This window comes from Bos mutus, chromosome 6 (assembly GCF_027580195.1).
Source record: "Bos mutus isolate GX-2022 chromosome 6, NWIPB_WYAK_1.1, whole genome shotgun sequence".
NCBI lineage: Eukaryota > Metazoa > Chordata > Mammalia > Artiodactyla > Bovidae > Bos > Bos mutus.
In genome coordinates, this window is record NC_091622.1 from 81234776 (window position 1) to 81250110 (window position 15335).

Here is a 15335-nt window from a genome sequence, read left to right on the forward strand (position 1 = left end):
TCCTGAATATTCATTGAAAGGACTGATGCTGAAGATGAAGCTCCAATACTTTTGCCACCTGATGCAAAGAACTGACTCATTGGAAAAGACCCTGATGCTGGGAAAGATTGAAGGTGGGAGGAAAAGGGGATGACAGAGGATGAGATGATTGAATGGCACCACCGACTCAATGGACATGAGCTTGAGTGAACTCCGGAAGTTGGTGATGGACAGGGAAGCCTGGTGTGCTGCAGTCCATGGAGTCTCAAAGAGTCAGACATAACTGAGCAAATGAACTGAACTTATTTCACTATTGGCTACATCACTCTAACTGTGCTGCAAAATGTGTGGCTTTGAATAGCTAATTTTCTTAAAATATGTGAAAAGTAATGATTTTTTTCACAGAATCAATATAAAATTGGTATTTTACTTCAATGTATTAAATTTTTATGGCCTGAAATATCACAAAATTTCCATAGAGCTATACTTATCATCAGATGCTTTCTGTGTGTCTATTTTGCTGGCTTCCTTCTTTTCACTCTGCTTCATCTTTCCCTTTTTCAAGCACCTAAACTTCCATTTTTTTTTCAGCTCAGGTGGGCATTCTTTCAGCTTAGGAGAACATTCCCAAAGTCATTTTCTTCAGCCCATTTTATGCCACAATTCTGAAAAAAACATAACTCAAAAAAAAAAATCCCTCAAGAACTTTCCCTAGTTATATTGACTCTAAATGGAACCAACTTTTGAAGTAACTGTTTTCCTTCACGTTTCCTTCATGTTAGTTTTATAAGCTTTTATAAAACCATTAAGCTAGGAGGATATAATACCTATTATTATCTATTTTAAAGTGACAAAAGGACATAAGGTAAATATGGAAATGTTTGTGATAGTTTGTAGTAAAACTAGTTGATTCCATTAAAGATACTATCAGGCCTTTTTGGCTAAAATTGAAAATAGACTTAACTGTCAGTACCGATGGCCTCTGAGAAAGCAAATGACTCACCAAAAGGACTAAGCAGGAGCATACATCACAAATCAAAACCTGGGTTTAGAATTCATCAATAGTTTTTACTCTTAAGACTGAATTTGTTTATTAAATCAAAATTAATAAATATTAATAAAAATTATTTAAAATATTAATAAAAATTATTTAAAATATTAATAAAAATTAATAAAAATAGGTATATTTGTTCATTTGGCATAATTTCCCTGAGATTCATCCAAGTTGTTAGTATTTCAATAGCTCATTCCCTTTGATTGCTTAGTATTATTCTGTGGTATGGATATACCACAATTTATTTAACCATTCAGTCATTGAAGGACAGATGAGTAGTTTCCAGGTTTGGGCCATGACAAATAAAGCTGCTGTGAAAATTTGTGTACAAGTTCCTGTGTGAAAATAAGTTTTACATATTTGGAGTAAATGCTCATGAGTGTAATTGTTGAGCCATATGCTATGCCATGTTTATCATTAATTTTTAAAGATATGTTATTTAAAGCCACTCCCATTGCACCTCCAACTTATTCAACAAATACAAGATAAATAATAGGCAATTGTATAATAAATCTCTATAAAAAGAATTATATTCAACATGTAGACAAAACAACAAGTGAAATAGTCACTAGAATATGAAATAGATATACTTTTAGGAAAATTTTTAGAAAATTATATGAATATCTCAATATACAAATTCTACAATAACTTTCCTCTATTTAAACTTTAAGTATTATAATAATAGATAACTATTTTAATGAAGTAATAGTCACACAAATGTTTACTTCCTTTATTATTCAAAATACATTCTTCAATTCTTTTAAAAAAATTTTAGACTGTCAATATATATTCCAGTACCTGAATGAGTAAATCATATCACTTTGTCCCAAACTGACATTTCAAAAGATGAGTTCAAATACATGTGCAGAGATATTTTTGAGTTCATTCAAGCTGAGCGATACTTCTTATCTTTTGAAATGTCAGGTGCTTGGTCTGTGGAAAAGGGAAACAGGTCTCTTTTTAAATATCATCATACATGTGAGCGTAGGATTATGACTTAGTTTCTCCATGCACACTATGGAAAAATTCATATTTATTTTTGGGCAAAGATTTTCCCTCCTTTGTGGGCAAAGCACTACAAAAGCAAATATCAACTATCTTAATTATTTTGTATTGGGAATTTTAATTGAAGTCCATCTTCCCACTTGGAATTTTCTAATTGTTTCAAGTAGGTTAAAACTTTTATTATCATGTAGTAATACAGCACTATGAAAATTTAAGAGCTCCATGATATAGATCAAACATCTTAATAGGATTTCTGAAACCTAAATTTGGCATTAAAACTACTTTTAAAAATTACAAAACAACTGCATGAAATATTCATGTACCCTTAATTCCACATGAATAAACTTTTACAGCTCCCAGATTTGCTTAAAGTCAAATTAAAAATTCCAATGAAGTTGTGCATTGTATAAAGGTAGCAGATAGATAGCATACATCTGCTTTAGATTACTTCTAAAGCTCTACTAAAATTACTTATACAGAGATTTAAAAAAAAAGAAACACAAAGTCATAATGAGCAAGAGAACAGGAAAAGAGACAACAGAAAATTATGTTGAAAGATAGACAAGTGGCTTAATGATAAATAAGAGGCCCAAGATAGTTGAATCATAAATCAACAGGTAAAAAAAAATAATTAGCTACCTTATTTTTACAAGTTGCAAGAAGAAAGATTTCTTTCAGAAGATAAAATTGATGGAATGCCAGATACATTTTAGTGCAAGGAGAAGAGTAATATAATTCACAAATTTTTTGGAGCTATTTTACTGATAGATAGAAAGAACAAGACAGTTATTCAGGGAAAACATAGGTTTAAGAAAAAGATAAGTAATTATATGATAACTATTGAATGATAGCAGTCACATAGGAAAAATAATACAAATGGTAAATGTAGACCTTTTTGTTTGTTTTTGTTGTTTTTCAGTCACTAAGTCATGTCTGATTCTTTGCAATCTCATGGACTGTAGACACCAGACTCCTCTGTCCATGGGATTTCCCAGGCAAGAATACTGGAGTGGGTTGCCATTTCGTTCTCCAGGGGTTCTTGCCAACTCAAGGATCAAACCCATGTCTCCTGCATTGCTGGTAGATTCTTTACATCAGAGCCACCAGGGAAGCACAATGTAGATCTAATAAAATTTTTTGATGAGTAGAAGCGATGGAAGGATGTGATGTGATGGTTATGGAGGGGATTAAAAAAAAAAAAAAAAAAAAACTTTATTATTGTGACATCAATAATGTATGAACTGTAAATAAATTGAGATGCTCAAGTATGTCTGTGTTATTTAGAGATATAGTGTTATATACAAAAAAAATCAGCTAAAAGGGTGAAAATTGTTGATTTTGGAGATAAAAATGTGAGGAGCAGAAACACACAGCCACTCTTTTATCAACAAGCTTTATGTGTATGTCTTTATATTATACACATGTATAAAACTGAGTAAAAGAAAACCCCCCCAAAAGTAATAATAATATAGTTAATGTGGTTTTAAATATTTCAGAATTACTCAGCATTTCATATGTAGTATTCTCCAGTCTGTATTTTTGATGGCAGCATTATATCTTCAACTCCTATACATGTCAATAATATTAATCCCTTTCAGTAATTTATGTAGGTTTATAGTATTCTGTTATATGGGCTAATACACAATTTTGTTTTCCATTTTCCTACTGTTGGCAATTTAGTAAAGATTCTTGCACATGTTTATGAGAGTTTATTTATATTTACATACTTAGAATTGGAATTGAGGGATTGCAGGATTAAAATTTCAGTCTTTCCTAGGTGTTGAAAACTTGTTCTCTATAAGGTCTGTAAAATTTTCTAATTGAAATATTCCAAATTTGGCAAGGGATTAATACTGTTTCCCTTGTAGCTCAGCTGGTAAGGAATCCTCCTGCAATGCGGGAGACGTGGGTTCAATCCCTGGGTTGGGAAGATCCCTTGGAGAAGGGAAAGGCTACCCACTCCAGTGTTTTGGCCTGGAGAATTCCATGGACTATATATTCCATGGGGTCGCAAAGAGTTCGACACTACTGAGTGACTTTCACTTTTCTTCCCTCTCCAAAGAGAGGAAGTACTTAACCTTTGACCACTGATTTCTGAGATTTCTGATTTATGGGAAACTATTTATTGGTAAATTCTATAATGACTTTATTGTTGTATTTCTACAGGGACTTTCCTCTAAGGAATTTATGTGTGTTTTTTTGTTTGTTTGTGCATGCCTGCATGCCAAGTTGCTTCAGTCGTGTCTGACTCTTTGTAACCCTATGGACCCTAGGCTACCAGGCTCCTCTGTCCATGGGATTCTCTAGGCAAGAATGCTAGAGTGGGTTGCCATGCCCTTCTCCAGAGGATCTTCCCGACCCAAGGTTCGAACCTGCGTCTCCTGCTTCTCCTGCCTTGCAGGCAGATTCTTTACCTGAAAAGCAAAATATGAATTAAGGAATGGCTATGAACATTCAACATTTAAAAACCAAGATAAATGTATAAATATACTGAAGCCTATTGAAAAGTGTAGGGTTTCAATGCATTTAAATAAGTATTGCAATTATAACTCCAAAAATAGAATGTTTAAGTATAAAAAGAATCTTAAAAGACAAATCTATTTTTTAAACATGTTGCTTGTGACCTCAAGATAAATACGAACCAAGGAAAATGTCAAAGAAGAAAAGTAAGGAAAATGAGTAAGAGAGACTAAACGCAGTTTAATTTTAATATTAATATAACTCGAGTTTTTTTTTTTTTGGTCAAAATCTTTTCGTTGAATTGAAATTAGCACCTTAAGTTTTAAATCGCTGAAGAAAGAAATGTTAGTAAAACAAAGATGGAATGGAAAGGAACCCCCAGAAAGCATAAAGTAAAATCATACATTGGACCAAATATAATGTTATTTAAATAAATATGAGGAGCTTAAATTATTTTATTGAAATTTAAGATACTCAAACTGAATATAAGGAAAACTACTTAACGTTGTTGGTTAAGGAAAATATTGGTTCATGAATGTTCTTTTGTAAAAAATTACCTTCCAAATAAGAAAGCTTGAAAATGATTTAGGAAACATTTTAAAGGATGGAAACATAAGAGGAAATGACAAAATATAGATGAACTTAGTAATGTGATTGAATGCAATATCCTTCTGTCTTCCCTGCCTGTGAACTCTCTTCTCATTTTATAATGATCTGCACACATTTGTCACTTATTCAATTATTTACCAATAGGCCACAACCTTAAAGAATGAATGACTCTCTCCTTGAAATTTTATTATTGAATTTCTGTATTACTTTTAAGGTAGCATTTAGATTTGTTGATACAACTCCTGCACCATATAAAGTCTTTAGTGGCAGGAAACATGCACTAGTAATTTTTGTTGCCTAATGTCTGCTAAAATCTGAGGAGCATATATATTAAAACCATGTTTATGAACTGAGTTAAATTGATTTTTTTAAATGGTCTTAGCCTTTTTATTCCGGAGAAGGCAATGGCACCCCACTCCAGTACTCTTGCCTGGAAAATCCCATGGATGGAGGAGCCTGGTAGGCTGCAGCCCATGGGGTCGCTAAGAGTTGGGCACGACTGAGCGACTTCAGTTTGACTTTTCACTTTCATGCATTGGAGAAGGAAATGGCAACCCACTCCAGTGTTCTTGCCTGGAGAATCCCAGGGACAGGGGAGCCTGGTGGGCTTCCGTCTACGGGGTCGCACAGAGTCGGACACGACTGAAGCGACTTAGCAGCAGCAGTAGCAACCTTCTTATTCATAGGAATATATTTTCATAAATAATCATACTTTGTGATATTGTGATAATTGCTCTGTATAAGAATTATCTCTAATTCATATATCTTTGGATGTGTTAGGAATGTGTTCAAACTCTTAAGATCTTGGTAATATTGTTGTTATTTAGGCACTAAGTCATTTCTGACTCTTGTGACTCCATGGACTGTAGCCTGCTAGACTCCTCTGTATTTACTTGCAAAATTCTAAAAATGATGCCAATTTATAAGTATCTTTACATTTAGAAGACCCAAAGTTTTTTAATCATGCAACACAAAAATATATTAAAATAACACAGATTTTATTAATAAACACATAATGTGCTTTCTCTCTATTCTTTAGTTTTTCCTGTCTTCTCACTAAACAATATTTAATGAGTTATATTTTGAAAGAATAGCTAAATTGAGAAAGGACACAATTATAGGCAAACTGCTTTTAATCTTTTTAGCCTAACTTTAATGAAATCACAAAATAATTGTAATATCAAAGAGTAAATCTAAAAATCAAAACTTACATTAATACTTGGACCTTGGTTTATATTTGTTTGTTTTGAGTGGAATACATTTTTCCTTTTAGCTTATTGAAAAATGTTTGATGGTATCCTGAGTATCAATTTTAAATAGAAGTCAAAAGTAAAAAGCAGAGAAGAAAAAATGAACCTTGTTTTAGTTGGGCTTCCCTGCTGGCTCAGAGGGTAAAGCATCTGACTATAATACGGGAGACCTGGGTTCAATCCCTATGAGAAACTGAAATCATCTCAAAATTTTACTTAAGCAAAAAGCAGTTAACTTTTAGTTAATAACATATTTTAGAAAGATATCCATTAAATTCTAATGAAACAGTGCATGTGTATAATTAATATTCAAATTTGCACACAACTGCTGGTAAAATTAACTGTGACTGCAAGTGTGGCTAAAACAGCTCAATGCCTAGTAGAAATCCATTTTTACAATTCTTTTTTATAGCCATTTCTGGAATTGAATTTTTCATTGTTTTTAAGTTAGTTTCAGCTTCAACCTTATAGTCCAGTCTGTTCACATACACCCTAGATTGGGAATTGCTAATAAGTGCAGGCAGATTAATTCATTCATTTTGGTTCTTTTTCAGGTATTTAGGTGTTCTAAGTTGTGCCAATTTTACTTTGAATTATAAACGACTTTCTTTCTGTTCTTTCTGTCAGAACTGTAGTTGTCAGATCTGAAATTAGAAACTCAATTAGAAGACATTTTAGGTACCTATCAGATCAGATCAGATCAGATCAGTCGCTCAGTCGTGTCCGACTCTTTGCGACCCCATGAATCGCAGCTCGCCAGGCCTCCCTGTCTTTCACCAACTCCTGGAACTGATTCAGACTCACGTCCATCGAGTCAGTGATGCCATCCAGCCATCTCATCCTCTGTCGTCCCCTTCTCCTCCTGCCCCCAATCCCTCCCAGCATCAGAGGCTTTTCCAATGAGTCAACTCTTCCCATGAGGTGGCCAAAGTCCTGGAGTTTCAGCTTTAGCATCATTCCTTCCAAAGAAATCCCAGGGTGGATGTCCTTTAGAATGGACTGATTGGATCTCCTTGCAGTCCAAGGGACTCTCAAGAGTCTTCTCCAACATCACAGTTCAAAAGCATCAATTCTTCTGTGCTCAGCCTTCTTCATAGTCCAACTCTCACATCCATACATGACCACAGGAAAAACCATAGCCTTGACTAGACAAACCTTTGTTAGCAAAGTAATGTCTCTGCTTTTGAATATGCTATCTAGGTTGGTCATAACTTTCCTTCCAAAGAGTAAGCGTCTTTTAATTTCATGGCTGCAGTCACCATCTGTAGTGATTTTGGAGCCCAGAAAAATAAAGTCTGACACTGTTTCCACTGTTTCCCCATCTATTTCCCATGAAGTGGTGGGACCGGATGCCATGATCTTCGTTTTCTGAATGTTGAGCTTTAGGCCAATTTTTTCACTCTCCACTTTCACTTTCATCAAGAGGCTTTTGAGTTCCTCTTTACTTTCTGCCATAAGGGTGGTGTCATCTGTATATCTGAGGTTATTGATATTTCTCCCAGCAATCTTGATTCCAGCTTGTGTTTCTTCCAGTCCAGTGTTTCTCATGATGTACTCTGCATATAAGTTAAATAAACAGGGTGACAATATACAGCCTTGACGAACTCCTTTTGCTATTTGGAACCAGTCTGTTGTTCCATGTCCAGTATACAGTAGTATTTCAGATCATGCATATCATACAGAAATAAAGTTTCTATAATTTGATCAGCAGTGAAAAGAAAATATTAATTGTTCCATATTTGTTATCCTGAAGCAAATAAATTGATGGTTATGTTATCCTTAGTTCTGAACACCAGAGCTGTAGGACACAGACATAAAAAATTCTTAAGTGTAAATTCTGCTGTGAAAGAAGTGATGAATATAGCTAAAGCCAACTTGTAAAACTGGTGAAGATTTGTTTCCTCAGAGGCCTTTGCTTCTCTGTGGAATATCAGCTTAAGACAAAGATGTATTCAGCTCATGACTGAAATATTTTGGAAGTTCTGTTGGAATTTACATTAGGTGTGAGGAAATGACTCATCCTTAAAGAAAATTGTGTTTAATTATGTACCTTCTCCCAATCTTTATGTTCTATTGTTCAAGCAAATCATTGTCTTTAGTTATTTATGTATGAATTATCTGAAATTCAAAGTATTATTTATGCTATTTATACATATAAAGTAGCACAATTATGTTATCTTAAACATTACTGGTTATTGACTATCCCCAGACTCCCACTGTTTCTTCTATTTGTCTTTTAGTGAAAAATGTAGAAGAAATAATGCTGACAAATTTCTAAATAAGTAGGTACTAAGCTATTGTTCTTTCTATCATATAGAAAATTTAACACTAGAGCCCTAAAGTTTTTTGACAATACAACCCACCATTAAAATATTTTTGGACAAATATCCCCAAACGTATTTGTTTAAAAATTGTTTACACACTTCTTTAATGATTCAAAATGTACTACATTGTAAACCATCACAAAATACAGATATTTATAAATGATTAAATTTATTTTATAATTATAGACATGTTTATACTTAAAACTGTATTTTTAATGATTTAGAAGTGTTTTGCAAACTTCTTTCATATTATTTACACCATCACTGTTTTTGTCATGTGAGGTGGCCAACCAGAAGATTGAACCTGACTGATAAGTATCAGTTCTTCCATGTTCTGATATTTGCTCAGGTTTGGATTATTAATCTTACTTTGAAGAAATCTTTTTAGGCCACTTTGCTATTTTGTGAGTATTATATTAATTAAAACTATAAAATACACAATGTATAAGTCCATTCCACTGTGCACATACAAACATCAAAATGTCAGAAATTGCTCAGCAAATAGAAAATTAAGTGTGACTCTGTCTATCCAGGATGTGGAACTTCTACTCTTTACACAGGACACTCTTGCATGCTTTCTCTGACATATGACTCCTCCTCCAAAAAAAGGGGGACTAAGCAAGGCACCAGTATCAGTTTGCATATTTAAACTCTCTATGGATTGTCCCCAGTTTTCAGGCAGTCTCCTTAGACCATTTGTCTTCCAACCGGGGTACACAGAGCTTGGGGTTACAAGATACAAGTTCAGATGGTTTGAAGGAAATTAATTTCCTGATCCTCACTTCCATATGGATTCTTTCCTAAGAATGATAAGGTTCCTGAGTCAAGCAGCTTCTTTCCTATATCTCCTTTCACTAGTACATTTATCTACCTCTTATATAAAAAGGATACATTTGAATAAAATTATGGAGGAATTGGGATTAAACATAATCTAAAGAAGTAATGACCATACAGTGTTGTACTTGTTCATTGTTTCTTTTAAATTAGTAATGTGTTTCAAATCATCATTATATTTAGATCTCATTGGATTTAATTAAAAGACTGACATAGAGATTTCCTTGGTGATCCAGTAGTTAAAAGTCCACGCTGCCAGTGCAGGGGGTAAGTATTTATTCCTAGGAAGGAAATTAAGATCCCACATGCTGCTCAGGGCATCCAAGAGATTAAAAAACAAACAAAACAAAAGATTGACATAGCCCATCCATTTTGAAATGGCAATATTATTCTCTTTCTTCTCAAGTACACATGGAACACATGGAACATTCTCTATATTTGTGACCTAGGAGGAACATTCTCTATATTTGTGACCTAAGATGTAATACAAATCAAGCCTCAGTAAATTTAAGAAATTTAAGGTCATATTAAGCATCTTTTCCCACCACAATGCTATTCTATTGGAAATCAATTACAGGAAAAGGGAAAAAAAAAACTGTAAAAAAAATTCAAACACATGGAGGTTAAACAATATGTTACTAAATGATCAATGGATCACTGAAGAAATAAAGAGAAAAATTTTTTAAAAACCTAGAAACAAATGATAATGAAAACACAATAATCCAAAATATAATGGTCACAGCAAAAGCAGTTCTGAGTTCTAAGAAGGAAATTTATAGCAATACAGTTTTACCTCAGGAAACAAGAAAAACCTCAAATAAACCATGTATTCTTACACCTAGAGTAACTAGACAAAGAATAACAAACAAAACCCAAAGGTAATAGAAGGAAAGAGCTCATAAAGATCAGAGCAGAAATAAATAAAATAGAGATGAAGTAAACAACAGCAAAGATCCTAAATTCTGGTTCTTTGAGAAGATAAACAAAATTGATAAACCTTTTTCCAAACCATCAAGAATAAAAAGGAAATGACTCAAATCAATAAAATTATAAATGAAAGAAATTGCAGCAGGCGCCACAGGAATACAAAGGATCATAAGAGATTACTATACAAAACTGTATGCCAATAAAATGGACAACCTAGAAGAAATGGACAAATTGTCAGAAAGTCACAAACTTCCAAGACTGAATCAGGAAAAACCATAAAATATGAACAGGCCAATCACAAGTAAGGAAATTGAAACTGTGATTAAAAATCTTCCAATAAACAAATATCCAGAGCCAGGTGGCTCCAAAGGTGAATTCTATCAAACATTTAGAGAAGAGTTAACACTTACCTCTCTGAAACTTTCATAAAACTGCAGGGAACACTCCCCAACTCATTCTATGAGGTCACCATCACCTTGATAACAAAACCAAACACAGATAGATACCACAAAAAATGAAAATTGTAGGTCAATATCAATAATGACATAGATGCAAAAATCCTCAGCACATTTCTAACAAACCTAATCTAATAATACATTAAAAGGATCAATACTCTATTCAATATTCTGTAATGGCCTGTATGGGAAAAGAAGCTAAAAAGAGTGAATATATATATACATATGTATATATATGTATACATATGTATATGTATATATATATGTATAATAGATTCATTTAGCTGCACAACTGAAACTAAAACAACATTGTAAATTATACCCCAATAAATTTTTTCAATAAAAATAAAATGGCAATATTTAGTGAGCAAAATTTCAAAACTTTTAGCTTCAAACTGTTAGTATTTAATTGTCAACCCAAAAATTTCCTTGAAAATACTTGTTTTATTCTAAATTGTCATATGGATGAAGAGGGAAAAATACTATTAAGACACTGCTTCAACCAGGCCCTGTCATTATAGCATCAGCCTACACTGAAAATTAACATTTTTGATATAAAACCAAGTTATTAAGTTTTAATTACTGAATGCAATCAATAATAATTCTGTGCAGTGTTTCCTAGATCTTCCTAATGAATCATGTGTTTGAGGAGTCTTCTGTGTCAGAGTGATTTTAATGTAGTTGTTTTATTATATTATTACTACCACTGTTACTGTTACTTCATTAATGTTTAGGGCATAGGACTGTTGACTGATTTTTCATGGGTCATAGTCCCTGTCTCAGTGGTAAAGAACCCTCCTGCCAATGAAGGAAACCTAGGTTCGATCCCTGGGTTGAGAAGATCCCCTGGAGAAAGAAATGGCAATCCACTCCAGTAGTCTTGCCTGGAGAATCCCATGGACAGAGGAACTTGGAGGGGTACATGTCATGGTGTCACAAAAGAGTCAGACATGACTGAGAGACTAAACAACAACCATAAGTCAAATTTGTATGTGATTTTTGCATTCATTCTGGCTAGTCTAACAACTACTACATCATCTTTAAAGAACATTATTTTATTGCAAATCTTGCTTTTATCATTGATGCTTCCAAATAATTCCAGGTAGCAAGTTGCTATTTTCATAACACTTCTGCATTAAATTAAAAGAAAAACCTCATTTTAAGTTCTCATTGTTTCTAATTAGTAAGAAAAAAGTTTTTCAATAAATAAAAGTCACACAGATGCATACACATATTGCATTTTTGAATGAGGACATAATGAACCAGAATTATTCACTTAGAGAACATGGAAAAAAGTAAATGATTAAAAATAATCCCATTATTCAAATGCCATGGTCTACATTGCATTACTCTATGAGTGGGTAGCAAACCAGAAAATATGAAATTCAACTCAAAAGGTAATACTTTAATAAAAGATAGAATATTTTGTTATGAAGACATTGCCCTGATCATGTCTACTGAAAAACTTTTTTATAATAATGACAATTTTTATATTCATTTTAATAAAGATACAAAAATAAGAACAATAGCATTGATGATATTGGATGTTTTATGTTTTCTTTATACTATTTACTTTATATATGTTATTATTCTTTCTAATGTGTATATTCTTTTGAATAAGTTTCCTTTGTATTAATGCTATCTACTTATATCTAGTGTGAAATGTATCTTTGACCATATTTTCTCTGTTTTGACTTTCTTCCTCCTTACACAACTGGACTATATTTTCCAGGCTCCTTTTCAGTGATGCATGGCCACTTGACTTACGTCCAGCTAATTGAATAAGAAGTAATTAGCTCTCCTTTTGGGAACAAACAATAAACACTTTCCCCTGTGTTCTTGGGCTTCCCTGATAGCTCAGTAGGTAAAGAATCCTTCTACAATGCAGGAGACCCCAATTCAATCCCTGAAGGGATCAGCTGGAGAAGGGATAGGTAGGCTACCCACTCCAACAGTCATGGGCTTCCCTTGTGGCTCCACTGGTAAAGAATCTGCCCTCAATGTAGGAGACCTGGGTTTGATCCCTGGGTTGGGAAGACCCCTGGAGAAGGGAACGGCTACCCACTCCTGTATTCTGGCCTGGAGAATACCATGGACTGTATAGTCCATGGGGTCGCAAAGAGTGGGATGCAACTGAGTGACTTTTGCTTTCACTTTTCCTGAGTCCTCAATGCCCAGGCTATGCTCTTACCATCAATTGACTGAATGGAGAGGAATTCAAGGATTTATAGGCAATCAAGACCACCATTTGGAAGGATTCAGGGAGTCCCAATGACCACGTAGAGCAAGACTCCCATGAGTGTATGTCCCTTTCTTAAGTGAAAAATAAACTAATTTCATAAAACTAGTGAGTTTTAGTGGTTTGCTTTTTAAATTAATCTGTTTTGGATAATACATCATGTTGGGGCTTCCCAGGTGGTAAGTGGTAAAGAACCCACCTACCAATGGAGGAGATATAAGAGATGCGGGTTTAATCCCTGGGTCAGGAAGAATCCATGGGGAAGGACATGACAGCCCACTCCAGTATTCTTGTCTGGGAAATCCCATGAACAGAGGAGTCTGGAGGGCCACAGTCCATAGGGTCACAAACAGTCAGACCCCTAGGAATCAAAAGATACCCCAGGAGTACCCGAGGAATCAAACTGGGAATCCTGCCTTGCAAGCAGATTCTTTACCAGCTGAGCTACCAGGAAGCCCCATTTCTCTTTCATATATTTGATTTCTCTTTTATATATTAAATTATTTAGAGATGAAACTCAAAATTACCCTGTTATGAAATGCAGTGGTAGAATCCATGACTTTTGACTCTGGACCCTTAATGACTGCTACAAGGATATACACACACCATCAGAGAGTATACAGATTCAGTCCTAAATATAATACCTGATTATTATCTCTCTAGTATTTTTCCATTATGTTAATGTGCTTTGCTTCTTTATAACTACATTATAACCCTGTTGAAAGAAAAGACCATATCTAAACATTATGGTAACAGGTGGCATTTGCTCAAATATTTCCATTGATTGATTCACTTACCAATTTATTGTTTCAGAGAATACATTCCCTATGGCTTAATATAATGTTATTTAATTTTTTTGCTTTACCTATAACATGATTCCTTGATTACATGATATATGTTCTATACTTTAAGAACTATTTTTAGCCACTGTTTAATTAAAATACATACATAATAAAACAATGGCAGTGTTTTACATTCAGTGGACAACAATAAAAACTGAAAGCTCTTGTTCTCTGGCATATTTACTTAGTCTGAAATGAATACTGCATAACTAAATGGAATTTTGTCATGCCTTTTTCTTTCTTTGAGCGACACACCATGTGCCACAAAATGCTGCTACCTTTCACACATTGAGTGGCCTTCATTTATATTTAGACATATTTTATCTCATGCAAAATGTTCTCAAATATTTGTAAAGCAGTAAGAGGAATAATTTAACATCGTGGTAATAATTTATGCTGCACTTCTTAAACAAAGAAAACATGCTTCTCTCCATTAAGTCCTGTAAGCTATGTATAGGGTTTGCATCAAAATATAATGCTTGCATTGAAGCACAACAGAAAGCTTTCCTAGGGATTGGCCTGTTTGAGATTTTTTACATACTTTTACACTCTGCTTTTGGATTGCAGAGTCATGTGTATTTTGATTCTTAGAAAAGATTTCTCTAACTAGATTTTGCCAGGATAGCACTAAAACTTTATCCATTCAATATGTTTACTAATCACCTTTTCTAAACAGAAAAAGTGACTATATTTGTCTTTAATCTCTGATTTCAATGATCAATTGCACTTGAGAAACAGTTTTCCAATGAATTAGAAACTTACCAGCAGGTTAGTTTTTCAGATTTCATCCCCACATCCTCCTTTATTTCCCTTCACATGGCCATTTGATATATATTAACTCTTTTATTTTTCTTATTTCTCTGACTTCCTCTTCTAAAATGATATGCTGCATGAAACCAGGCACTTTTGTCACTGTTTTCTTGAAAATATTATTTTATATCCATGTCCCAGCACATAGTATGATCCATCAACATTTCTTGAATGAATGGATGAATACAGAGATGAATTCAAGTTTCATTTCTAATTCGTATGTTGAATCTACCAAGATTCAAAAAGATTCATCACATTTTTATCCTATTTAAATCCAAAATGAAAGCTGTTACACATATTAAAAAAAATGATAAAAAAGATGATAAACCTGTTCTCCAATTACTTAATTTAGAATCTTAAACTTTAAATATAAATAAATCAATTAACTCCTTTTAAAATATTTTTTAAAGTCACACATCATAGTTTATTCCTGTCCTGTCACATACATTTCTTGCATAGAAGATTTGAGTTCTCATTTAGAAACACTGGCAACTTATTTTAAAATAGCCTGTTTGTTCTTCTCTAGTTAGATGTGCGAGACACAGAA